At 48.0% G+C, this 20,767-nt stretch overlaps 1 protein-coding gene and 1 long non-coding RNA gene across 2 annotated transcripts in view; one reads left to right on the top strand and one right to left on the bottom strand.

The window, feature by feature from the left end:
* L (zinc finger protein Lobe) overlaps window positions 1-20,767 on the bottom strand; it is a 178,708-nt gene that overhangs the window by 98,125 nt on the left and 59,816 nt on the right. The window lies entirely within an intron of this gene.
* Window positions 1,712-19,693, top strand: LOC142775646 (uncharacterized). The gene is made up of 3 exons (XR_012886884.1): window positions 1,712-1,851; window positions 5,044-5,162; window positions 17,998-19,693. It is a non-coding gene; the product is annotated as an uncharacterized LOC142775646 (long non-coding RNA).

Raw genomic sequence — 20,767 nt, forward strand, 5'->3', positions numbered from 1 at the left:
CAAGTGCCGGTAGCTCTTTCTCGCGACTTGTCGGGAGCGCCACGTGTGTAGAGTGAATGGCTTCCCCAAAGTGGTGGAGAGCGCTGCCGGCGAGCCGCCCTGCAGGCGCGCTTCTTTTGCGATGCGCGCACCACGCAGAGAGCAGCGCTTAGGCCGTCCGTGCGCCGCCGTATCCTTCAATCGTTAATGAGCGCTGACCGAGGCCCTGGCTAATGCCGTCTGCCGGAGGACGCGCCCCTCCCTAGCGAGGCCGCTAAAACGGAAGTTTGTTCAACTTAAGAGCCCTATATCGCGACAACGGGGCAGAGAGGAGGTCCCTCGCAAGCAGTACGTGCCGGCACACCGAGCGCCACGGTCCAGATTCGATTTGGGAGCTCATTCCGGGCCCGGAGGCCAGCGTCCCTGGGGCCGGCAAGCCCACGCCAGCCACTGGCCGAAATAAACTTTGAGATGAGCGCTGCCTCGCGGGGGTGTCTCCCTCAAGATGGCGCACGTGCGTCGCTGGCCGCCTGTCGGCGCCGAAGCCACCGCGCGACTCCCCTGGGGCCGGCCATCCCGGGGGGCGCCGATGCGCGCACGCCGCTGACGGGATCGCCAGGGGAGCGAGCTGAGCACGGCGGCGGCGTCAACGGATGCGGTGGCCTTATCGGGAGCGACCCTCTATGCGTGGCTCTGGTCGGCGTACAACCATGTCCACTTCTTCCCGCTCACGCTGCGTTACTGCATTCTGAAGCGGACAGAGGCACAAAGTGTGTAGTAAGTTGGGCCATGGAACGCGGTCGTGCCGTTTAAGCCCACGCAAATTTTTCGTATGCTCCCCACTTCTTCCTATCTCTCTAGCTTCTGAACCATAAGTCCCCTTTCCCCAGCGTAGTATAACAAAGCGGACGTGCGTCTGGTTGACCTTCTTGCCCTTACTTCTTGTTCCTCCTCCCCACCCTCCAGTTTGCAGTACAATATATGTACCACTAGAAGCAATGTATAGATGATTTGCCTACTCTTAGCTTTGCACAAAAGGTGTTAAAAGAACGAAGTTTAGTTGTTTCTGCCTCACGAAAAAAAAAAAAAAGCTCCCGTGAGCTCCCCAATCTCCCATGCGCATGTCCACCACTGCGCAATTTTGAATGCACCACACTTACTCTGGTACATAGTGTCAGATCGGTACTACAGCCACAAAATATTACGGCCTTTATCATATGGTTAGTCACCCTGCAAAGACATATGAGCTGGCACAAGCGTTGGCGAAGCATTCATATAGTGATGACAATGTTTGACGAAATTACACATGGCTATTTAAGTTTTAGTGGTCGTATGTATTGCAGAAAAATCATCGCTTACAAATAAAAGCAAACATGAGATAACACACCCGCAGGCAAGCATTGTGGATTCGATGGCTACGGACACTCACTGCCAACGCTGGTGTGATGGACAGCACGAACATGTGCAGTGTCAATTTTTACGAAAGGGAACACGGCGATGCGTGGCCTGCGCGCTTCGGTGGTTGCTGGCAGCGCCTTCAAGCGGGAGCGATAGCAATCACAGTCTCTTTTCACGTCATCTCACGGTGAGCAAAACGACCATTCGTTGCTTTTATAGAACGGCAAGTTTGCAACCCCTCCTTCTTCAAGGCGATTACCAGCTCTCGCGTAATCGCCTTGAAGGGGAGGGGGTTGCAATCTTGCTGCTGATTCCATATTAGCGACGGGTGGCTGTTTCGCTCGCCGCGAGATGACGCGAAAAGAGACTGTGGTTGCTTTCGCTCCCGCTTGAACGCGCTGCCAGCAGCCGCCGGAGTGCGCAAGCCACGCATCGCCGTGTTCCCTTTCGTAAAAATCGACACTGCACTTACAGGTGAGCAAGCACACCACCTTGCCGTTCATTTCAAGCCTATCTCTCGGTATTTGAAGTAACGTGACTTTGAATAGGCGCGCAAAGTATTACGCACAAGCGACAGAAAATTTTGACTATCGTACATTTTGCGCCATCTGCGGATCAATATTTTTCAACAAGGCTACCTATTAACCCTTCGCCTGTATATGTACGGAAACAGAGCACACACCCACAGCGTCCCACGGGCACAGCGCAACAGGCTCTTATCCTACTTAGACTTAACGAAAATAACGGTCGAAACATCGCCGCAGACCCACATAGCGACATCATCGAAGTGCCGAATATAGGGAACCCTTCATTTATAACTACAGGGTAAAAATATTGGCAAGTGAGTGGTTTTCCCTCTACTATACGTCACAGCAGTCGCTGGATCTCCAAGTGTCTTGCCCCGGCGACTGCGAGTAGTGTATAGCAGATCGCTTGCTCGACCTGCTCAACGAGGCGCACCGCTTCAACCTTCCCCGTATAGAGGTCAATATATGACCACCCGTCTGGGGAATCGCATGAAAGCGGGCTGACTGAGCGCTCGCACGCACGAGTTTCAGCTTCGTTTATCTTTTTTTTTTCCGAATTATTTCTGCAACGAGCCGACCTTTGGTTGCCCGCTGGCAGGGTCCCCTTTCAGTGGCGTGCGGGCCGGGGGTTCCTTCGGTCCGTCGGTCGCGTATAGGGTGCGCGCGGACACCCCCGAATCTGGTGGGAATCGGCGGTCGTGTAACCCATAATACGCCTAATTGAATGAGCGCGAGGGCGCACGTGATTGGGCGGGCAGCGTCATAGGTTGATTGAGCGGGCACACGCCCACCCCTCGGCGAACGGCGCACGCGGTCGCTCCGAAACAATGGGGAGCGGGGCGGGGTGCCGCAGCGGCGACGGGACAAAAGCGACCGGTGCGCATGTCAAGCCGGTCGCGCTATTAGGCGACGGATAAACGCGCGCCAAGATCCAGAGCGGGGCCGCGCGTCGCACCCGCGTGAGAACCCTAATACCTCGTCGCCCTTCGCCCCGAGTTTCGGCGGACGGCGGCTTTTCTGTGGCAAATGGGCCGCGATTACTCGGCCATCGCACACAGCGCGTGCGGCCGACCGAGCACCAACAATGCGCCGATTCTTGGGCGACCCCTTTCAGCGCAAGGAGCGGGGGCCTGTCGCTTTGTCGGCGTTCTGACGGCGGCATGTTTCGTGGTCGTGTTTCTGCGAGGCTCGCCTGCACGGACGCTCTTGTTCCTCCGGACTTGGGGAATGTAAGCTCATCATTCGAAGGAACATGCCGAAAAAAAATAGCCCCCCCCCCCCTCCCCATTCACAAAACTAGCTACGATTATTCGTAAGTGAAAATTTGAGCCAATCCTCAATGTGGGATATGTTATTATCCAAGGCAGCCCGTCAATGGGAAAGAGCATGCCTTTCACCCACCGCATGAGGAAACAGTGGAAGCCAGTATGATGCGAAGCTGTAATGACCCAAGTGACCATGCGAAGCGGATCAACGGCAATTCGGTACAGTTTTCGGTGCAAGATAAACATTAATTTCAAGTTTGGAATGAATCACTTCTTGTTAATTTTTTTTTCATATTTGCCGAGAAACGCAGTAATCAAGCTCCAAGTTGGTGTTGGACAAAAATTTCGAATTTGCATGTGGCAGTTCACTTACAGGGCATTCTTTTGTACTTTTATTTGTATGCACGCCCTTCAGTCCGACAGGGACTAGAAGCTCGAATCTTTCAAAACGTAGAAGGCATTGAAGCCAATTTGCGATACGTGGAACGAGAGAAAAAAAAGTTGGTTTCGCGATATTAATCGCGAAACGACCTGGATGCCGAGCCGAGTGACTTAACGGGATGCAGATGCCAAACTATATGCTGATAAAAAAAAGAAATCTTGGTACCACAAATCTTGATCGCAATACCAGCAGTAATACATAGGCTACACGGTCGGGTTACCAGTTACTTATTATGACGCACAAGGGAAGGCAAATAAATCACTTAGCGATGAGTCACTGGGAAACACGCATGTTGCGTTTCTCGACAACCTTAAGAAAGAAAAAATGGCCGCGTATCTGTGTCCTTTATGCAAACGTCATTGATGAAAGATAAGATAGTCTTCTGCCGGCCTTCTTTCTCGCATATCGTCCCATTTTCAGCGTAGCCTAACAAACGTTAGAGTCTTTAGAATTACGTATATATGTATTTATTTCTAGTAAAGTAACACGTCACCTAATACTTACGTATTGATATCGCGCCTTATATATGCGTCATATTTGCTTTTTGATCGACAATGTTCACAAGTGAACGCAGCCACTGATTCAAGATGGCTGAGCTTCCGGCAAGTGCTTAAACTTAGGCTGCATGGCTGAATCGTGCGACAGAAAAACTTGAAGGCAGACAGGCCAGAATTTCTGCTTTCTACTATTTGAAGAAAGACTATCATGAGAAAAACCTGAAAAAAGTGTGCGCACACATTTTGATAAGGAAGGTCCTGAGGAGTAGCGTTTCCAACGTGACGCTGTTTTGATCCAAACAATGGCGTTTTCATGATGGCTACTGCAGCGACGAGTGCGGATAAGTGAGCTAACCTTTATTTGTCCTATTTATGCTTGAAAAAAAAAAGAGACTTTTAGCCGTCTCCCGTCAACTGAGGAGTTGCTTGTGTAAGCGGGCGAAACCTACTCCAGTTAATTTAGCCTCAAAAAGTAAAGCCTGCTCTCATTCAAAGTGCTGACTTCCAAACCAAAGGACGTCTCGAAATCCAATCTGTCTCTCACGAACTTGTTGACCAAGTAGTATCTCTCAGCATTGACTTGTCGAGCATAGGCTACTTGTAAGTTATCATCTGTAAAAATGGGCGCGAAGCTCAGAAGCATGCGCGTAAGTATTAAAACGTTGCTGAATATCTCACGTTCTTTCAACACACCTATCTGTTTTCCTGTTCACATTTAATTTATGTTTGCCCGCATGTGGTGCTGGGCCTCGGCTGAGAATTGAATGTTTTAATAAAGCAAATAGAAAATAGCTTTTGCTGTGCAGCATGTGAGTTTATAGAAACTTTCCCACAAATGACGCACGTCATGTATACATCGAGTGGGCAGTGTTGCTGGACACCAGGCTTCGCACTATTCCTGCACATCTCTCCACTGTGACCCTTTTTTTTTCTAGATTCTGACAAACTTATGGCATCCATCGGCTTCTAACAGTGCTGCGCCCCAATGGAAGGTTCACAGCACTCACTGATTCGAAATATCTGCGAGAGCGCTGTTTGTGAACAGAAAGGCCAAGTAAGTACAAAGAGGTTAGCGGATCAATGACAATATCTGCCGCAATGACAAAACAGCCGAGCTCAATGTGAACAAGCGTCTCTCGTATCTTGAACTATTGAATGTCTCATTTATTTCTTTCAATACCATGGTGAAAACGTGCGCTGCTCAACATGAGCCGTCGGTCCGCCATAGTTCAGGGATTGGTCGCGATGTGACGCTACATGATGTCTATAGCGCTGCTTGCGTCACACGTGCTTCCGAGCGTTTTTTCCCGGAGATGCGATAGACGTGTGCAATATCATACGTCTGTCAGACTTGTTCATTCGTGCTCCTTCTTTGTAGCTAGAAGCAACGCCACCGCTGCATCACATGCTATTTTAAAACACCGTATCTTTTACACAGTTAGCGTGAGTGCCAATATTCTGAACACAAGGAAGGCAAGACGCCCCTCCACGGATCTGTAAATAACGGAATAAAAAAATTACTTCATATGACTTCCGTCGTGAGGCACTGAATGAGCGGCTCTGTCCGCCATGACCGCAAAGTACACGTCAAGGCTAGGCGATGGGCGAAAGCAGGAAAGGATTAGTGGAAAGGGTGGTGCACGGCTAGATCGGGCGCATCTGGCTGGCATTGATGAAATAGAGGAGGCTCTGTTTGAACAATGACCACCACTGTGGCTGCGCGAGTTGCCGAAGCTAACCGCGGAGACCACGCTTTAAAAGGGCGCCTGTAGGAGAGGATGTGGCATGCCGAAGAGGACATTCCCATATTTGCTCAACATTTCAGGAAGCCCTGCGTTTGCGGCCGCTGTTTTTTTTTTTGCCAGATATTTCATTTTCGTTCAGCAGACAACAAGCTGTGATTACCTGTTACAGAGTCATAAAAAAACAAACTTGACCAGCTTCACTTTAAATTGACGTAACTCGTTTCATTCTTCCTCATTGCCATGTATGTGCTAAAAGTCATCAAATTAAACATCATAGCGTGCTCGATCGAAGTATAAATCCGCACTTGCAGGACTCCACCTTTTAAAACGGCAAAATATTGCTTTCGAGAATTCTGCCTCATCATAAATGGCAGGTTAAGGAAATTAACGCCACTAACGGTTGTATTACGACAGAACGATTGCGTTACGAAATCGCGCTGACAGAGACCTAAGCGCAGTCGGGACAGCCGGAACTTCTCTTCTACGCGTGGGAACAGGACAGGGGGATAAGGAAGACAAATATGAGTGACTGTCTTAAGCATCTCAGCCATGAACATTGAAATAATAAAACAAGCGAGAGAGCAAAAAAAAAAAAAAAAACAGCACTGTGTAACAGTATGTACACGTCACACTGCTTTCGTTTTGTACTGCGTGCCTGAGCTGTTCCTTTAATACACGAAGCCCCTGACTCACAAGGGCTCGCAGAAGTGAAAGCAAAATTACAAGCAATCTTTACAAACAAGTAGATGCCCGCTTTGCTTTCCTTCTGTCTTGAGAAAAACGAAAAAAAAAACAAGAGCAAAGTGGAATTGTTTCCAAATCCCTTGACATGCCCTCGGAGGATTTACAAATAATGTGTTTTCCACATTCTGTGCAGCAACTGTTTTTATCTCTCTCTCTCTCGGTAGTCCCCTCACGTCGGCCTCCGCCTTCCCCACCGGCGATCAGTCTCGGTCTGAGCTCCGTTCCGAAAAATCCGCCTCATTTGTTCGCCCGCTCGCCCCTCCACCTCATCCAGCTGTGATGCACGTCCCCGTGACAGAAAGACTGAACGCTCGTCATAGCGTACTCTCCCATCGCTTCGCCTCTCTCTCTTCTTTGATGTTCCTCCTCGCATAAAACCGGCCTTTAAGCTGACTACAGTGACTCGCAAAGCCGAGGTTCCACACTGTAGTTGCGGTCTCATGGTGACCGAGACCACAAGCTTAAAGATAAGGCTGTAGAAAAAACAAAACAAAAACATGCTTGTCCAACTTCAAGCATTGTGCTGCACAAAGGAAAAAAAAAGTTTGAATAAGTCAAGAAAACGTGGCATACAGAGCGCTATTGGGGGTGAACTCAGGAAGATTTTAAGATTTTAGTTTTCTGGGGGAAATGCTCATCATTGAAACGTCACTTACGCAAAACTTCGTTATCACAGTTTCACGCTTTTACAATGTAGGCTCCTTATTATCACGAAGGCCTGCATTCGTTCCTCTCACACAGTAAGGCGTGTTTCACAATGCATCTAAAAATATCGGACGCTAGACTAAACAAGTAAACCAAACAAACAAGCGCCCAGCTGAGAATTGCTGTAACTCACTTATTTCAACTAATTCGTGAATATAGTTTCAGAACACTCACAACTACATTAAGGCGAGTATCGGGAAAAGAGAAAAAACTCGTCACCTACAGAAAGCGATCACGCATCTCTCCTTTGGAAGCGGATCTGTGTTGATGCCTCTATGTGCGTCAATTTTCACCACGGCGCGCGAATTGACGTCGGCACGAATAAAGTTGTCAAGCTTGCACGCAGACATCTTCCAGGGCAGAGGTTTATAAATTGCTGTCGATGAACATGGCCTTCCAACTAACAATCAATATGCGAACACACGTGACTTGCCAGAAGGAACTTCTTGCAAGTTCAACTTAAAAATCGGGAGGAACAGCGTTCATTTTTGGCACATCGTTAAACTGCACCAACCGCAATATCGATTGCGATAAAGACGTCTGCAGAGGCAAGCAAAAAAGAGCTATGTGATTGGTTTTGCCAGACATCTCCAATGATATCCCTCGTCGTCATCGTGGTACTTTGTCCTCTGACGTCGTGTTTCGATTCACAAACGAGAGTACCCCATCTCGCTGTGTCCAGTTCACTCATGAAGACCGTGCTCGAAATCCGGAGTGTTAAGGTTTTATTTCCGGCTCCACCAATGTGGTGACAAATTTCACTTATTTTCGTTTTTTTTTTTTGGGGGGGGGGGGGGGGGGGAGGGCGACCACTGACGGATGATCTACTGTTTCAACAACTGGCGAGGCTCTCAGCAGAAATTGGCTCAAACCAAACGAGTGTGCAGTTACACCAAAATGTTTACCCTGGACTACGTTGAATACAAGAGCAAGAACGCTAGCGTATGCATATGAGTCTGCATATGGTTCTCCAAAGTATGCAGATTAAAACAACCCCCCCCCCCCCCCCCAAAACCACGGCAGTCTCCTTGTCTGCCTGCTTGTGTGTCTCTATACGGACGTTCCATGTCCTCACCAACTTCCTTCTTCCAAGCTATTTGTAAACGCAAAGCGAATCTGTGAGCAACTTGAAATCACGCTGCACGTCAAGCCGAGACGGACACGTAAATATATAAGCACAAGTGCGCGAGAGTTCAGATTCAGCGCGGGCAGTCCAAAAAGAAGAGGGACGATGGATCACTGGTGAGCTCGGCGAGTCGGTCTGCGCGCTGTCCCCGCGGGCGCTGGCCGCAGCTGAAACAAAGGCCGCTCTGAGAGGAGCGGTTGATGCGGGAGGGGCGCGCCCCGAAGCCGCGAGATGATCGACCACGAAGCGCGGTCCCGGCGAAGGGCCGACCAGCACCCCGCTGAGCACCCAGCTGGCGCGACCGGGGCGAACCGGTGCGGGGAGAGAGGGCGAGCCCGCTTGGCTGCACTAATGACACGCTCCCATGGATGGGAGCTTCGGCACGGGGTGCGGAGGAGAGACCGCGGTTCCAAAGGCCCCCTCACTTGCCTCGACTGTCCGGCTATCCCATGGCACCCTGTTGTTGCGAACCCCCTCTTCCGCTCGTGTTTCCCACGGGTGAGCGACGTACGCGCGCATACTGCCGAGAGCCAGATTTTGATTTGGAATGTCGAGCTTCTCGGCGCCCGTTCGCTCATCATCTCGTTGGTGATCACAGGTCGTCCGACTGGCACCTGTTCATTCGTAGGCCAGGGATTGTAGGTTCGCATTCATTCATACTGCTTACACAGCAGCAATTTGTCCCATTGAAATCCTGCCCACGTTTATTTATTTATTTATTTATTTGTCACTCAGTGGCTCATTCACAACACTGACACATCTACCAAGTACATTAGGTAATTTTGGCAATTATTTACATTAAGTTCTCAACTGCGTTAAAACAGTACTGACATGTCATCGCAGTGTAGCGAAGAAGGACGACGTATTCTCTTGCCGAATAGGCCAAATCATAGCGAGACATTTCTTTCTGATTGGGTATGGGGAGGGGGTCAACTAAGCTTTATGTATACAGGCCGGTATGTTTGTATGTGTGTGGGTGTATATACAAATGAAAAATTTTGAATTCGGCAATTGTAAACCTCCTGCCCCCCCCCCCCCCTCTTCCCGGCTACGCCAATGCTCGCGGCCCTTTTCTATGCGACGCTTTTCTACAAAGCACCTCTGTAAGTTTGGCCTCTAAGGCTGATTCCATGCAATACGGAGCATACGACGCATAGAAACTGAACTGACTGCTTATTTGTGTTGTGAGCTTATCAAAAGAGCGCCACGCTTGAAAACAAGAGAATTAAAGGTGGCTCATTGGCAGTATCTTGATCAAAATACAAATAAAAGTGGCTTTTTTACCAGCGCAAAAAAAAAGAAAAAACACACGTCTAAGAGCATAAAAAGAAACACACATGTGCGCTTGCCTGTGTTAATTCACTTGTCCATGTCGTGTCTCGCGCCTTAAAAAAAAAAACGAGAACAAAATCCTAGCTTGTAGTGACTATCGCGATAACAGATGTTAGAAAATACAGTTCCACTGATGTAATATAATCCGTACTGATAAGTTTTTGTCCTTCAACATACGTAACAGAACACAGTTCGAGTAATATTCGGACGCCAAAAATTTTCTTACATTATTGCCATAACTACCAAGGCTTTGTTTCATATTAGCTCTTCAGGAGCTTGCTTACATCGGCCTTAGAAAAATACAAAAATGAACGTAAGAATATAACGCCAGCAGGGCATTGCAAGTTAGGAGCGCCTGAGTGGTAACGATCAATTATTCGATTTCGAAGCAAACGTATTTCGAAGCTTGAGTGGTCTATAAACAAGCCTGTTTCATCTTTAAGATTGACCTTTTTTTCTCGGCACAAAGGAGACTCCTCGCGAGCGCGCTGTGGCAGACGACACCTGCGGCCGTCGCGGTGAGTCCAGTTTTTTAAGAAGCACTGGCCAGACACGTCTGTAGCCCGGGCAACGCACGGGCCCCAGGGCGGCTAGCAGGCAGCGCCGCCACGCGCGTGCGCTATCCCCCTGAGCTCGCGACGGCGACGATTGCGCAGTTGCGGCGCGCTTCGGTCGCTCCGTTAATCCCTTCGGGTAACCCCCCTCAGGGAAGGGCCAGGGCGCCGCACCCGGGGGCCCTCGGGGCTCGCCGAATTGGAAAGTTTCCACGCGCCTTGTGGGCCATCGGCGGCCTCCAAGTTTCTGGCCGCGGTAATCCCCGCCAGTCCCTCCTGCAGCGTGTATCCGCAGCTCCTCCAAGGCATCGCGAGCCTATTTCTCATCTGTCGAACGAGCCGCGCGGTGGGCGTTAGGGAGCTTCCCCCTTTCCGGCCGCTCGTCCGTTTCCGTCGTGCTGGACGCCCGCGAATGCCCACTGATAGCTTGCCGATCTCAAGCTCGCTGGGACCACCGCAGCTTTTCCCTACTTTGGACGTCCTCGCCCATTGCACGTATGACATGCACGAGGAAAGGATGGCTCGCAGGAAACTTCGTTTAGCTCAGCCTCCGCGTGGCACGCATTGCGCTGTGTGTGTCAGGTTGATAGAGAGCTTGGCCGGCCACAGGTACACACGCCGAGACGGGCTCGCACGACAGCGCTAAGCTGAGACCTGGCGGTGGACGGGGAGAGCGGAGGCTCGGGATGAATAGCGCATTGCGTGCCTGAGAGAGACATTTCTCGGGGTGGAGGCGACACGTTACCCGCGGAGCACCGCTGCAGCGGAGAGATCCCCCTATCTATTATGAGAAGCGCGCGCGCGGAGTGCGTGGCCATTGTGGCAGGCGCACATGCGCGCCAGCCGCCCCGAGGCGAGTCAATTTGGGCGACGGCGGCTCCCCGGGGGTCCGGCCCGGGCCAGCTCCGCGGCAGGGGGTCCGTCGGGGTCCCCGGGGGAGCACGGCCGCCTGGTTAGGCCTAACGAGGGCCCGCTGGGACACGCGTCTCCGCTGTCCGAGCTCCTCGGCTGGCCGAGCTGCGGGCCGCGAACAAAGGGCCGTATGTGGCAGGCCATCGGGCAGCATGATGACCCAGTTTGCAGAAGAAGCATCGCAGTTCGAGGAAGGCGCGTGGTTCTTGTTTCTCTCTTTTCCCTGGTCCCTAAGAAATGACGGCCTTTGGAGAAGTCGCGCGAAGGAGTGGCGCTTCTCGCCACCCTGGAAGCGCGAGAACATGCCGCGCACCGCCACAGGGGACGGTGCACACATGGCGCTGGAAGCCTCGGAAAAGGCACACTTTACGACTTGAACGGGACTCGGAGTCACATCTTTCACAATGGGTGCGCCTTTCTTCACATATAACGCATGCAGAAACACTGGGACCGAGAGGGCGTCAGCTCTGCATAAAGCCTAAACGATCACACAAGCAAAACGGAAGGCCGACGGAGCTGTGATACACAACGATAGCATCAAGAAGAACTAATGCGATAAATATGTGTATACGATATTTATAGAATAAGGCATCTGAGAGGACATTCGGCGTAATTGTCATCCCTAGCCTGCGTATGCCCAACAATAGCGCAAGCCCGTTTATTCTTGAACGTGAGGGTATACTTTCGCTTTTTACACAACCGCACAACAGACGTACAGTGCCCACGTCTGTCTCAGCTTCATAAACGCATCGCATGCGTCAACGTAACCTTCGCTTGCGAGTCCATCAGCATAATTAAATCAACAGCAGGATTAGCTCACTTCAGTCACAAGGCATACACATGCATGTTCCGTCTAAGCAGCTTGCACGTATCAGGCATTGGCTTGAATTAAATGGTGGTTTGGATGAACATCACCAGCAGGCTTTGACACTGCACAGCGTATAGGAAAGCCACGTCAGTAGGAAGAAATTTTTTCAGGCATGTAATGCGATAAGGCATGTAAGGCTTTCGCCAAAATTATTCAGAAATAGTGAAAGCGTACAGGTCGCACAATAACACAGAACATCAAGTGATGTGATGCTTTTGAATTCTGCGTGTGCTTTGAAGCTCAATAGCGTGGACTCAAGCTGACCAAAATTTTGTCCCCGTGTCTGCAGCAATGCGCCACTGCCTTTCTTTTGTCCCTCGAAATGTTTGAAGAAGTGAAACTTTAAAATATATGATCAGATGTATATTCCAGCATGTAGTATTTAGCCATATATGAATATAAGGAGAATTGTGCTATATCTATATGATGTAAGGCATTTAAAGGGATATTGAAGGGCCTTTTATACGTCATATTTTTCAACTGCTGATGTTTTACGTGCGAAAACCAACGTATGATTATGTGGCACGCTCAAGTAGGGCACTTCACATCAATTCCGATGGCATGGATTTGTTTAGCGGGCAACCGAATTGAAGCATGCAGGCGTTGCTTCAATTTCAACCAATCAAAATGCGGCTGCCGTGGCCGAAAACCCGCACCCCCGAGCTTAGCAGCACGACGTGACACATTTTACGTACTTTTCTTTGAAATATTGCTTAAATAGACTACTGTCGAATATTGTTAAATATTTACTCTTCAATACAGCTTAAATTAGCTATCTGGTAAAAATATCTTATTGCTACCCTTAAACTTTCACAATTCAGAACGCGGTGCATCACTTCGCACATCCTTGACTTTCATCGGTTCGCTATCCTCAGCTGCACTGCGGTAAAGTTAGCTTGCTGTTGAAGTTACTTCAACAATGTCCTCTTCAATGGCAGCATTTATTGCAGTGGAAACTTGGGAATAACCAGAAAAATTAACAAAAAAAAAAAACGACCAACCATTCGAGTATACTACGTTGCATGGCGTTGCAGATGCCACCGTATCAACATAAAAAAAAATGTTTGACACGAAGCTACAGCATGAAACGCCTCTTTTAGAGTAAGCTTTGCAACTGAGACTTACCGACCATTACTTTAACAAAAGGCAGTGAAGCGCCATTAGGGAGTATGAAAACGGCCCCCTTTTTTTAAGAACTAAAAGACATTCTATTGTTTATGTCTAAACAGACACAACAAAGATGGTTCTGGCAAGCCCGTGCAAACATCCAGCCGTAGAACCTTTCACGGGCTTATGAGTCGCCAGTGAGCAGGCTAAATCCGAACGAACAGAAAGATTAAAGCAAACAGAAAAGCAAGGCTCGCCCATCCCATCAGAGATGAGTCGTATAGGAGCTGCGGAGCGACGGGGAAAAGAAAATATGGGCTCCGTTCCCCTCTCGGCCCGCGCGCGCGCCTGTAAACTTTCTCGACGCGAGCGCGGTACAAGCTCGACGAAAGTGTTACAGCCAGAAAAAATCGCGCGGCGCCCGTCAAGACGAACCGCGAACGACCGCCGACGCGAAGCTTCGTGCTCTCTTTTACATGCCGCCACCGCTTCTTCTGCAGCTGCTGCTATTTGGCGCACGTACACCTCTTTTTATTATTCACCGCTGCGTCCCTCTTCTTTTCCGCTGTAAATTATTCACGCGCTGAGCGCGCGCCGTCGGCGAGCCGCGTCCAAAAAAGTGCTCGCCTCTGCTGCAGGAGGGCCCTCCTCGTGCTGACCTCCGGCGGGCGTGCGCCAGCGGCTCCGGTTCTCCGGGATGCGGACACCGGGTTGCCTATATATGCGTCCGTGCAGCGGAAGGGGACAGGTGTGCCCCTGATCTCCGCAGGGAAAGTCACTTGGGGAACACACAAAAAAAAAGGGGGGGGGGGCATCTATACACCCACTCACACAAAGAGAATTGAAATCAAATAAAACAAGAAGACTCAAAAGAGCTTTCTGAAGGGGTCGCAGTAGTGCGCCGTTCGTTTCTCTCTGCCCTCTCGCCAAAGGTACGTAGTGCGGCGTACCCATTTCCGCGAGATAGTTGTTAATCCCTTTGTAGCAACTAAATATTTTGCGCGGAAAAAGCCCGGTGCATGAAAAACAAACGTTTATCAACGTTAACTTCACACAGAGGCTTTATTAGGGCATGCTTTTTTTCAACCTCCCATTATAGGCTTGAATTAATGACGTTCTTAAGAATGAGTAAATGAATGACCATCTAATTCGCCCAACCACTGTCGAATGCTACAAAGAAGTGGGGTTAAAGTGAACGTTAGGGGTGCGAGTGGAAGGGGCAAGCATTCAGTTGGACGGCAGCCAGGCAGCTGCTTGAGCCGTCCTCACAGTCTGAACTATGCAGCGGCCTTGTGGTGTGGTAGCATGACAAGCACGTGCTGTGCTTGTCATGCTACCACACCACAAGGCCGCATAGTTCATATCATGACAAGCACTTGGTGTGCTTGTCATGCTAGGTATCCCGGTGAAACTCAGTGATAAGATGGCAGAAAAGTACTACGAGGTGAAGTACCCATGCCCTTGGCAGTCCTATAAGGCGGATGAAATTTAAGCACGCGAGCGAACAGCCACCTCGCATTTTTCTCTAGTCAATTACTGCATTTTTTTTTGTCAAGCCGATGCGCTCAGAGATGAGCAGGCGTCACCTTCTTAGAATAGCCGGCACTGCACAGTTCAGAATCTCGCTACTATGCTGTGCAGTGAAGACACAAGACGGATCAAAATATGAGGGACTTAAAATCCCGAGGTCATCTTACCACTGTAAGCTCTTCGCATGAACAGCTGCTGATTGCTATAATGTATACAATATCAGGTTTAAATGAAGAGCCTATATTTTTAAATTCTTCGAAATCAGCTTTTCTTTTGCTTGAAGTTTTCTTGTGCTTTGACAAATTGCTTTGAAGCAGTCCCCGGTCAAACTTCTGGAAGGGCACCTGTGGTTATCTTTTGTGGATCATTTGTGAGTCTAATTCAAATCCACCTTATAAGGTTTCGTAAAGAAACACATAAATCTGCGCAGAAGTATTCCTATTATTAACGTCGCGCCTCTCGTCCTGTTTGAGCGACTTGTACCAACTTCCCCGCAAACAGATGTCCATTTCTAGAATGATATGGCTTTGCTGAATGTTTTCTCTTCGTCGTCGATAATCTTGTCTGCGCAGATCACCCTTCACCAACGAAGCTTATCACAATCTCTGCTGCGCATAGCATTTGTGCTTCCTCGCTTGCTTTGAGATATTTGATGCCATAATAATAGGTGTAATAATTTGGGGCTTTGCGTTCTAAATGTATTTTTTGAAGCCACCTAGAAGCTTCGGAAGAACAGCTCTTTGTGTTCTTGTGTTCACATTTGATTGTTCGCGAGTATAAATAATCAGTGAAAATGAGGCGTTGCTCCCATTCATGTCGACGCACATTGCACTGATATAAAAGGGGCGATACTGATCGCACCATACTAATTGGTACACTTTTAGTACAAGTCCCATACACTATATATCACCTATAGCTTTATACTGCGAAACAGCCGGCAAACATTAGGGGCTATGAGCCACACTGCTGTGGTCGAGGGTTAGATTACGAATGTGGCGGTCGTGCTTTATCAAGCCCTTGCTCTGTGGTCATATGTAGAATAGAAAATGCAATCTAATCAACTTAATTATGCGCAGACTATGTCTCTATTGTTTACAGCGGGTACCAGCCAAGTCAGGTAATTTTTTTTTCTATTAGCCAAAGCCTCTAGAGAGACTTCTGTTAATCCTAAAAAGTAAGAAATAAAATGGCAGTTAAGTGCGAATAAAATTGCTGTGGTTCAAGGCGGTTATTAAAACGAATTTGTCGAGTGAGAGCTCGGTTTTCCTTGCTAGGGGGAAGGACGAGACCATTGGTCTGAAGAGATTTAACTTGATTTTAAGTCTCGGTTTAGGCACGGACGATTAGAAATCTGCACGCTTCTACCACACGTCTTGACAATGGAGCCAACGCGTTGCACAGACCAACACACAGACGCTGCTCGGCACCACCAGTATGAATGGTGCGAATGCGCAATGAATGGATGGATGGATGCTATTAGTGTCCCCTTTATAAAATGAGTGGTGACATGTGTGCCACCAGACTCGTAAGAGAAAAACAACAAGAACTTTCTTTTTATGTTGGCACAATGTCTTAATGCCTTTTATGTTGACATAATGCTATAATGCCTAGGGAAACGCTCAGAATACAGCCAACCACTATAAATAGCCTTTGTATATTACCAGAAGACGTTTGATCCAGTAGAAATATCAGCAATTACGCAGACACTGCGAAATCAGGGTGTCGACGAAGAATATATAAATATTCTGAAAGAAATCTACAGGGTATCAACTGCTACCGAAAAGAAAGCAACAGAATACTAATCAAGAAGGGTGTGAGGCAGGGGGATAAAATCTCCCCAATGCTATTTACCGCGAGCTTACAGGAGGTTTTCAGAGGCCTAGAATGGAAGAGTTCGCGATAAAAGTTAATGGAGAGTACCTTAATAATCTGCGTTTCTCCGATGACATTGCATGGCTGAGTAACTCAGGAGACGAATTGCAACTCATAATTACGGAGTTAGACAAGGAGAGCAGAATGGAAGGTATTAAAATTAATCTGCAGAAAACGAAAGTAATTAATTACAACAACCTCGGAAGAGAACAGTGCTTGGAGATATAGGTAATAGTGCATTAGAAGTTGTAGAAAACCAAGTCCATTTCGGACAGGTAATAACCGCGGAACCGAACCACGAGATTGAAGTAACTAGAAGAATAAGAATGGGGTGAACACATTTGGCAAGCACTCTCAAATCTTGACAGGTAGATTGCCACTATCCCTCAAGAGGAAGGCATATAACAGCTGCATCTTGCTGGTACTTAGCTATGGAGCAGAGACCTGGAGACTTACAAAGAGGGTTCAGCTTAAATTGAGGGCGACGCAGCGAGCAATGGAAAGGAAAATGGTAGGTGTAACCTTAAGAGACAAAAAGAGAGCACAGTGGATCAGGGAACAAACCGCGGTTAGGAATATCATAGTTAAAATCAAGAAGAGGAAATGGACATGGACCGGGCATGTAGCGCGTAGATAGGATAACCGCTGGTCATTAAGAGTAACTATCTGGATTCCCAGAGAAGGCAAGCGGGTTAGGAGGAGACAGATAGTTAAATGGGCAGATGAGATTAAGAAGTTTGTGGGTATAAAATGGCAGCAGCAAGCATATGACCGAGTTGACTGGCGGAACATGAGAGAGGCCTTTGTCCTGAAGTGTACGTAGTCAGGCTGATGATGACGACGACGATGATGATGATGATGAATGCATTATCTACTTTAAGAAATGGAGGCAGTCAGCGCCTCTGGCGGTGGCGGCACGAAAGACTCACCTGGAGCCGCGGCTTGTTGTCGCGAACGGACCGCCCTAATGCTTGTTTTAGATCCTTAGCCGGCGTTTACCTTGGCCGAGCTTCAAGATAAAACGCATGCTCACAGACACTTCTTGGCCTTTTACTGGGAGGAGTAGAGGTATCGCTCTAAGGCCTTCCACTCTTGTTTGAACTCGTGACACAATGAATGTGTGGATGCCAGATTATGTGAACGCCATTGAGAACTTCATTAAATAAGGATTCGTGGTTGCTGTTGGCGGAGGCGCTCTTCTAGGTCCCCACTGGCATTAGCTGCTCGCCAGGCCTGGTGAAGGGTCGCCAATTCGCTCGACATGTGATTAGTATTGTGCACTCGGAACGCCCGCAAAATGCTTTCTGGTATGTGAATATCATGAATGTAGGAGTGGGCATGGAAGAGCGGCTACAAGACAGACGCATCGAATGTTTTTCTGCATTCTTCTGCAGATACTACGGCCAGCCGGCTTGGGCTTATCGCTCTCGTGTGCAACAGCCATGGACTTCTCCGAACAACTGCGCTTGCGTAGTTCACCACTGAGCGACCGGCCATACTGTCCGGTGCCAGAATTTCAAGTGGACACGCCTGGTCCAGTTTCTTTGTGGCCAACGACGGCATCATTGACCGAGACATCATGCTTCCAGCCACCTTTAAATCAAGGCCCACCACCTGACTCCACCAGTGGGCATAAAAGAACGGCTACAAGGCAGACGCATCCAATATTTTTCTGCATTTTTCTACAGGTTAGCCCTTGTCAATCTTTGCACTGTAAGCGTTCTAGTAATGTCAACTTGCTGCTTTTTTCATGCCCCAGTATTCTCATGAGCAGCATTTGTGAATGTGCGCATGTTATGAAGCTATTGTTGCTAGGCGGCGACGTGGAATTTAACCCTGGGCCACCAAAAGAAGACGCTTGCCATTCTAACAAAGAGCTGATGGCGTTTCTCAAAAGCTTAAGCACTAAAATGGACAAAAACCATGCGGAAGTACTTGGCCAGATTACTGAACTAAAACAGACGCAACTAAATCTCGAGCAGGAAGTGAACAACATAAATGAACGACTGACAACTGTCGAGCAAAAACTGGCTGTTACGCAAAAGTCGAACGAACTTCAGACAGTAAACGCAGAAGCAGCCCGTTCAGAAGCAAGCAGTCTCGCAAAACGTCTAGACGAGTTTGAAGACCATTCGAGGCATGATAACTTGATTTTTATGGCTTGAAGGACAGTCAATCTGAATCTTGGTCCGAATCCGAAAAAAGTGTGCGCGAACTTTTGTCTTCCACGCTTGACTTGCAACTATCTGTGGACGCAATTCAACGGGCACATAGACTAGGGAAACTTTTTTGCCGACAAATGCCGCCCAGTTATTGCGAAGTTTTCAAACTCTAAGTTAAGGGAATCTGCTTTGTCCGCTCGGTCAAAGCTAAGGAATTCTGGTATTCAAATATCCGAGGATTATTGTGTTGCCACGCGCACTTCACGTAAGAAATTACACGAATATGGAAAGGCCAGTGGCCAGAAATTTTCCGTTCGCTACAATAAATTATTTATTAATAAAAAGTGTTTTGCTTATTTCCCATCATGTGGTAGCATATGCGAAATAGAGACGGACGACAGTGAAATTTCTCTTGTGAAGGACGCTACTACATTATCCAATGAACAGGTCTCTTCTGCGTATATAGCTATTGGGCGGTGAGCAACAACATCCCGAGGTTATCGGTCGAAATGTTTTTCTTTTTTCAAATGTACGCAGTGTAATGAACAAGCGAACTGACCTGTCGACCCTTATTGACACGTGTAATGCTGATATAGTAGCGCTCACCGAAACATGGCTTTGCCTAAGTGTTACTAACGACGAAATTCTTGAATGTAACGTGGATTTCAACATCTATCGTTGTGATCACGATAATAGACAGGGAGGAGGTGTTTTAATCGCCGTTTCAGATCACTTGCACTCGTACGTTGTACCTATACCACGCGTTCCTTAGAGCTTATTTGTGTGAGCGTACGCATCAACCACCGTAAAATAATTTTTTGCTGCTGCTACCGACCACCTGTTCTTTCTTCCTCATTTTGCACTGATTTGCATGACACATTGTGTGATGTTATTGCCCGATTCCAATACGCGCCTTTATTTTTGTTGGGCGATCTCAACTTTCCAAGCTATAAGTGGTCTTCCACAGGTGCTCTCCAAAGCAACTTACCCCGTGAATCCTCAGCATTTGTAAACTTGTGCCATGACTTTCATCTTTCACAAGTTATCACTGAACCAACCCGAACAACTTCGACAAGCGCAAATATAGTCGACCTCGTCTTAACCACTTTCCCCGATATGGTTCATGGATTACGCTTTTTACCCGGTTTAAGCGATCATTCTTTCGTATACTTTACCATTCACGGTAAAGTTAAACACCCTGTTCGCCAACCGAAGCTTATTAGAAATTATAACAGGGCAGATTTTGCTGCAATTAACCGCGAACTGAGTGTGTTCCCTGACGACTACATGCTAAAATTTGAAGAACGGTCGGTTGAAACCAACTGGAATATTTTTAAAGATAAAGTCGCAAGTTTGGTTGACAGGTAAATCCCACTGCATGCTATCTCTGGTAAACATCAGTCTCCCTGGTTTACCTCTTCGTTAAATCGAGTGTTAAATAGGAAGAAGCGCGCGTTCCAAAAAGCCAAACAGAGTAATGCTTCAGGTCGATGAAGCGCTTATCGTGCATGTACTACACAGTATCAAGAGGCAGCCGAGAAAGCCAAGGAAACGTTTTATAAGAACACACTTCCCTCGTTACTTGTAACGAACGCGAAAAAGTTTTGGAATATCGTGGGTGATCATAAACAGAATATAATATCTTTAAGTGACAGCAACAGCGTTCCAATTCCGAGTTCTGAGTGTTGTTATGTGCTCAATAATGTTTTTTGTAAATCTTTTTTATCATCAGCAGTGTCTTTTCTCTGTATTACTGATTATAACTTCCCCATTTTGGATCCTGTTGTTATTGATTTTGATGGTAGACAGAAACAGATTTTGATGGTAGACAGAATTCGTGGCCTGAACTTGTCTTCGTCTTGCCGAGTGGACGGCATCACTCCAATGTTTTTGAAAAGTACGGATGTTTATTCCTCAATGTTTTTGTCCAAACTGTTTTCCCAGTCCTTAGAGTCTTGTTCCTTACCACGTGACTGGAAGGTGGGCAAGGTGGTACCATTAT

Source organism: Rhipicephalus microplus, chromosome X (assembly GCF_043290135.1).
Source record: "Rhipicephalus microplus isolate Deutch F79 chromosome X, USDA_Rmic, whole genome shotgun sequence".
Classification (NCBI taxonomy): Eukaryota; Metazoa; Arthropoda; class Arachnida; order Ixodida; family Ixodidae; genus Rhipicephalus; species Rhipicephalus microplus.